The sequence below is a fragment of the Schistocerca nitens genome, chromosome 4 (assembly GCF_023898315.1).
Source record: "Schistocerca nitens isolate TAMUIC-IGC-003100 chromosome 4, iqSchNite1.1, whole genome shotgun sequence".
NCBI lineage: Eukaryota > Metazoa > Arthropoda > Insecta > Orthoptera > Acrididae > Schistocerca > Schistocerca nitens.
In genome coordinates, this window is record NC_064617.1 from 441,787,333 (window position 1) to 441,793,332 (window position 6,000).

Below are 6,000 nucleotides of genomic sequence, written 5' to 3' on the forward strand. Positions count from 1 at the left end.
TGCTTACCGTTGGTGACTTGACGGGAACCGGTGTTAGCACTGCGGCAAGGCCGTTGACGATGCCGTGACCGGGGATCATAAACTACTCAGTAATGTCATCGCACTGCATTCAGCGATGACTCCCGTCTATGTACTACCCAGGACGACCAACGTCGGCATGACGATGACCTGCGAAGAGGGCGCATCTGGCTATGCTTTAGAGAGGCACAGTGGGTTTACTCCTGGCGCCATTGTGTGAGAAGCCAGCGTTTCCGACTTCGGGTTACCACTGATAGTGACTGAGAGAAATCTGACGGGACAATAGCATATCGCAGGCAGCCTGCCCCCTCATGTGTTACCTCTCATGTGAGAGTACCATGGTGCCGTTTTTAACAGAACAATACTCCTACACGCATGGCACTTGGCCCTACGGACAGTGTGATATTGAGGTACCCCCTTGGCCACCAAAATCTTGGCCCGCATCTCGTGGTCGTGCGGTAGCGTTCTCGCTTCCCACGCCCGGGTTCCCGGGTTCGATTCCCGGCGGGGTCAGGGATTTTCTCTGCCTCGTGATGGCTGGGTGTTGTGTGCTGTCCTTAGGTTAGTTAGGTTTAAGTAGTTCTAAGTTCTAGGGGACTTATGACCACAGCAGTTGAGTCCCATAGTGCTCAGAGCCATTTGAACCATTTTTGAACCAAAATCTTGAGATCTATACTCGACAGCACAGGAGTGCGACCAGCTCAGACTTCATCTCCGTTGCATTGACAGTGTCCTGGGTGTAAAGGACGAGTTACAACAGTTCTGGTCCAACTGTCCAGGAGAGGGTGCAATGGATTTTGGCACCTTTCCCCATAGAATCAGTGCATTCATCCAAGTCAGAGAAGATTTAACGTCATACTGATAAGTTAACCCACATTAAGATATTTATAAGTTTGATTCGATTTTCTAATAGCTAAAATAACATTACATACCCTCTCAAGTTTCATTTCGCTTCCTCATGCTTCCTTAGTGCTTCACTTGTTTGTCAGGGTGCGTAATTTGAGCGAAATAATCATAAAATACGCTTTATTGCAACGAGTAATTCATTTGATTCAGTTACAGATGATGGAGTTGTTACACTTAGCCAGTGATACGGAGAAAATAATGTGTGTGCACTTTAGGTAATTTATATGATTTTTGTAAGTATTCTATAGATCCTGTAATTTTATGTTTATAGAATTTCACTAAGGAACAACAACCTACAGTCAATTGCTATCTTCTACGGAACCTAGTTGTTGCTGTCTTCGGATACGTGGATATATATGGCAAAGTATAGCTTCACTGATTGTGTTTCAGCTATTATTGTAACTCAGTTGGTGGTCATTATGAAATGTAAACTGTAGACAAAATTTTTACAATTACCTGGTTAAGTGTTGGAGGGACTAAAGTTCACAATCTTACTAAAAAAATTAGTCCAAAACTCCGGTTAACGCCGGATACCACAACCGCCGAAAGGTTTGCCTCAGCATAATGGTAAGGACTCCACACCAACAGAGGGAAGACCCAGCTATATGTATGGCCATTGCTTGAAAACAAACACTTTAGAGCTATAACTGGTCCTACAGCTCATCGTTAGAAAACTTGCATGATATACGAGTGCTGCGTACGATTCCTGGGGTTGAGAAAGGTGACTATGTAAAAGAATGAGTGTCCCTGACCAAAACAATGCGCATAATGGCCAAAGCATATTAATTTTCTGCTTCAAGGCATGTAAAAATATGGCAGCTATTTTATTAAAAACACATAATGCACAAATTCGTGCTTCACAATTGGCAGTGTTACATAAAAGCTATGATATCTTTGACTTCAGTAAAGAACAATGATTATAATGAGTATCAAAAGCGATGTTCTTTTAAACCTATGTTATAGACTGACAGGTCTTTATAATTGCATTATTCATAAAGGAAACGTTCAAATATATGTTCACCTTGTTGGATGCGTTGATGTAAGCGTCTCTCGGTATCATAATGGATACCTCTAAAGATTTCTGCTGATAGTGAATCGCAAGCATGATCTATTCGTTCTTCTAACACATCTGAATTTTACGGTTCCATTTCGTAAATCCTGGCTTTGACATAACCGCATAAGAAAAAATCCAAGGGCGTTAAGTCAGGCGATCTCGCTGGAAATCAAATGCAACCACCACAAAATATCCACTTTTCAGGGTACACTTTGTTGAGATATTCCCCACACCGTCTACAATAAAAGGGTGGTGCACCATCGTGCTGAAATCAGTTCCTCACAGCTAATTTTTAGGAGATACCCAAGAGTCAGCTCATTCTGTATGAATTGGGAATTCAGCCGAACAGTTAGTCTGGGAGCCAAATAAACTGGTCCAGTGATGTGATCTCCTAGAATGCTGCACCATACGTTCAAACCCCCCTACACTTGTATGTAATGTGGTCGCAGGAGCACGATAATGTAGAATCTGTTTCTTGACAGTGATGTCACTAATGAAGTAGCACCCGTCTGCGTGATGAAATGTGGATTTACGGCTACTTTATATACGAGACATCTGCAGAACGGTACCAGATTATGAAAATCGTTTCTATATAGTTGTTAGTGTAAGCGCAGCTTAAAGGGACGTTATTTTATTTCCTCCAGAATCCTTTGTACCGACGACTTCGATATTTCCAGGCCCGCTACAGCTCATCTTTGTCGTAATTACGACGAGAATTAGATATTACTGGGCGAGATGTAATGACTTTCAGAGAATTAATAATAATGACTATTATAATATTAGTATCGCCACTGTTATTATTATTATAGGTACAAATCATACTGTAACCTAAATCCAAAAGCACAATAGCACTTGCTTTTATAATACACAGTACGTACGCACTATTTTCATTTAAACTATGCCTACCGTGCGTGGGATGGGCCCAAAATTCTCACTAACGTTCCGGCGACATCATGTGCGTCGCGTATTGGTCTCTCCACAACACGTAGCACCTGGAAAGCGCCCTCAGTGTAGAATGTAGACGTCGGGTTTGAAAACGCTGTGAAGACAGCCTTTGAGCCTCAGTTGCAATGCTGTGCGTCACACATAGATCAGTATTACGTCGTGTAGTCTTCGCTACTGCAGGCGTATTCGGAAAGTAAGGCCCGATCGATTGCGAAATGTAAACCACTATGAATATCCGATGAAGCTTTGCACAGATGTGTTGGGCAGTGTCTCAGGTACGCCGCTCGATCGAATCACGTCATTCTTTTTAGTTCTGAGCTCACAGTGAGCACATAAAGATGCCTAGAACACACGTCTCCCACCAAGTAAGAGGGCCCGGTAAGAAATTTCGCTTTAAGCTATGTATCCCACATCAAATACCTGTCATGCGTTTTCTTCTTCGACATTTCTCAGCCGCATTCAGCAGGGGCAATGAAGATGCTCCTGCAGCGTTTTCAATTGAACGTGTTTGTTTACCCACAATACAGCCGTAATTCGCTCCCCATGAGTTTCATTTCTGTTCACATGAACCGCTGGCTATGAAGACAACATTTTGGCACAGATAACGAGCTGTAGGCCAGCGTAGAGAATTGGCGAAAAGCGCTGGCGGGTTCCTTCTGCAGCGAGGGTATTGGAAAGTTGGTAAAAAGCTACGACAAACGTCTAAGTCGGATCGGCGACTATGTAGCTAACCATAGCAAACAAAACATTTTTGATTTTCACTGTGCTTTGCTTTTCGCGTCCGATCGGACCTTACTTTCCCAATATGCCTCATACCTGACTAGAACTACAAACGGACGGCCACGCCATCTTATCAGAGCGGAATCAGGATGAAAACCCACGCAGATGGCGGCAAAACTCGGTGGAGGTTCGCTTGTGCGTGTACTTCCCCTTTGGACAGTAGTGTCGAGGCAACCCTTCTTCCACTAACGTATGAAGGAAACATAAAAGTACGGGGGACGGCTTGTGTGGACCACCTGGTAGAAACTGATTTTAATTGTAATCACTGAACGGTGGTTTATTTTCAAAGAATATTCTTAAGAATTTATTTTATTTACTAGCGATTCATCAAGAACATTAACACATTTAATCACACTGCGTAAGCATGGAAGTAGTTGCCAGGGAGTAACTGATGAAATCATAACCAAATTCCTTTTAAGAAACGGGAATTTTATTCACTTTAATAGTACCTAAAAGCATTTTTTAAAAGAAACAGATTTAAAATTATAATCAGAAAGCACCTTCTAAATATCAAAGTTACAATTTATTCAGAGGCAGAAAGAAACAAGTTTTGACTGTATGAGGTTTCGGGCAGAGAACCTTGCCGCTCCATTTTGACACGGCTGTAGTTACGACCGCTCACAAAAGCCTCCGAAAGACTACACTGGTGCAAATCTGCAACACACCAGATAACTTTAAACTAAGGGTTTTAACAATTTACACAAGCACACAAACTATGCACCCCCGTAGGGGGATGGAAATGGTACAAAACACTAACAATTAAAATATTAACCTTACCACCGAAGGTGGTGAAAGGGTGGCAACTTTGTATAATAAAATGATTTAAATGAAAGCCCATGAAAAGCAATCTTATATAAAATTCTACAAGGTTGGCCAAACAATAGTTAAGATGCTCTACATTACACAGATACCGCCTCTCAAGATCATAGGCAATAATATCAAAGTTTCCAAAGATCAAAACATATTTCAGGTATTAGGCCGTTACACTCCAAGCAATAAAATCGTTAACACACCAAATCCGACAAACATGACAGAGGCAACTACTAACGTACGGTAGATTGATAGGGAGATTACCGAACAACCCGAACCGCAGGTTGCTCAAACCCGCCCCTACTCCACAAGGGAAAAACGAACACCCAATTTATAAACAACTACCTTCCCGCAGGTGGGCTCTCCCGAACCGTCCGCTGCCAGCTGCTTCAACGGACCGAGGAAGGCGCGCCGATCTCCCGTCTCACGGCGTCGCAGCTCGCACCGGCCAAACTAATGTCGTGTGTTGACTCCTGTGGCTCTCGTGTCGACCGCGAAGCCACTACCTCTCGCTATACGCCGCGGCTCACTGGACTCACGTGGCGACCTCACATGCGCCGACGCTCAAGACGGACGGTCATCTTGCGTCTCAGTGCGCGACCGACCAACCGATCTATCCAACCGCCGATGACCGTTGCCTGAGCAAACTCGAGCAGGCTGGCGGCCTAACGCCCAGGCTCAGATGCAGGAACTAAGCCCCGACCGGGCCACCACTCTCTGAGTTCTCTTACTGGCGGAGTGGAAAGACTCTCATTTTACCGGCTTTAAAGGCTGATCTGAACGAGAGACCTACTAGCACTCCGAACGGCAGACAGACAATAACTGCCTAACAAATGCGGACGAGGGACAGACTAGCAAGCTGGGGACGAGAGACTGACCCAGACTGTCCGACTGGCGAGCTCATAGCGCCCCTTAAATGCACGTGAACAGTCAACCTTTTCCTTTTCCCACCAGAGGGAGACACCAAAGCAGCGATTGCCACAGCGGCGTCACCGCCAGAAACGGAGGGCGACTGCTTCACACTACGCGCTGCAGCGCGCTCTTCAAGACAGCAATTTTTACCACTGCTCAATCATATTCCGTAATTGTATCTAAAATTACAAATTTCTATAAGAAGCCAAGCAAAACACAAATTGCTGGAACCTAGACGGCTAGAAGGTGTTTAATTTTACGTCCTGTATCGTACAGTAGAGTCCCGCAACAATCTCTAAAACGATAGACATACAGACACTTATTCTGTTTCCTCCCGTTTGGTAATACGAGGGTTGGAACTTTGATAGTGACTACTATTTATTAGAGGTCGTACAAAGTAGATACGTGTTTCAAAGCATTGTGTATAACCCGTTGCCAGCGATGTGGAAGTCGTAGGATACTCTTAGTAGTGCCAGTTGCGTTGACAGTTCGAGCGACGCGGTCTATTGCCGGACCAATTTCTACCAGTTCTGAAGAGAATGCCGTGAAGTGTTTCCTTCAGTTTAGAAATGGAG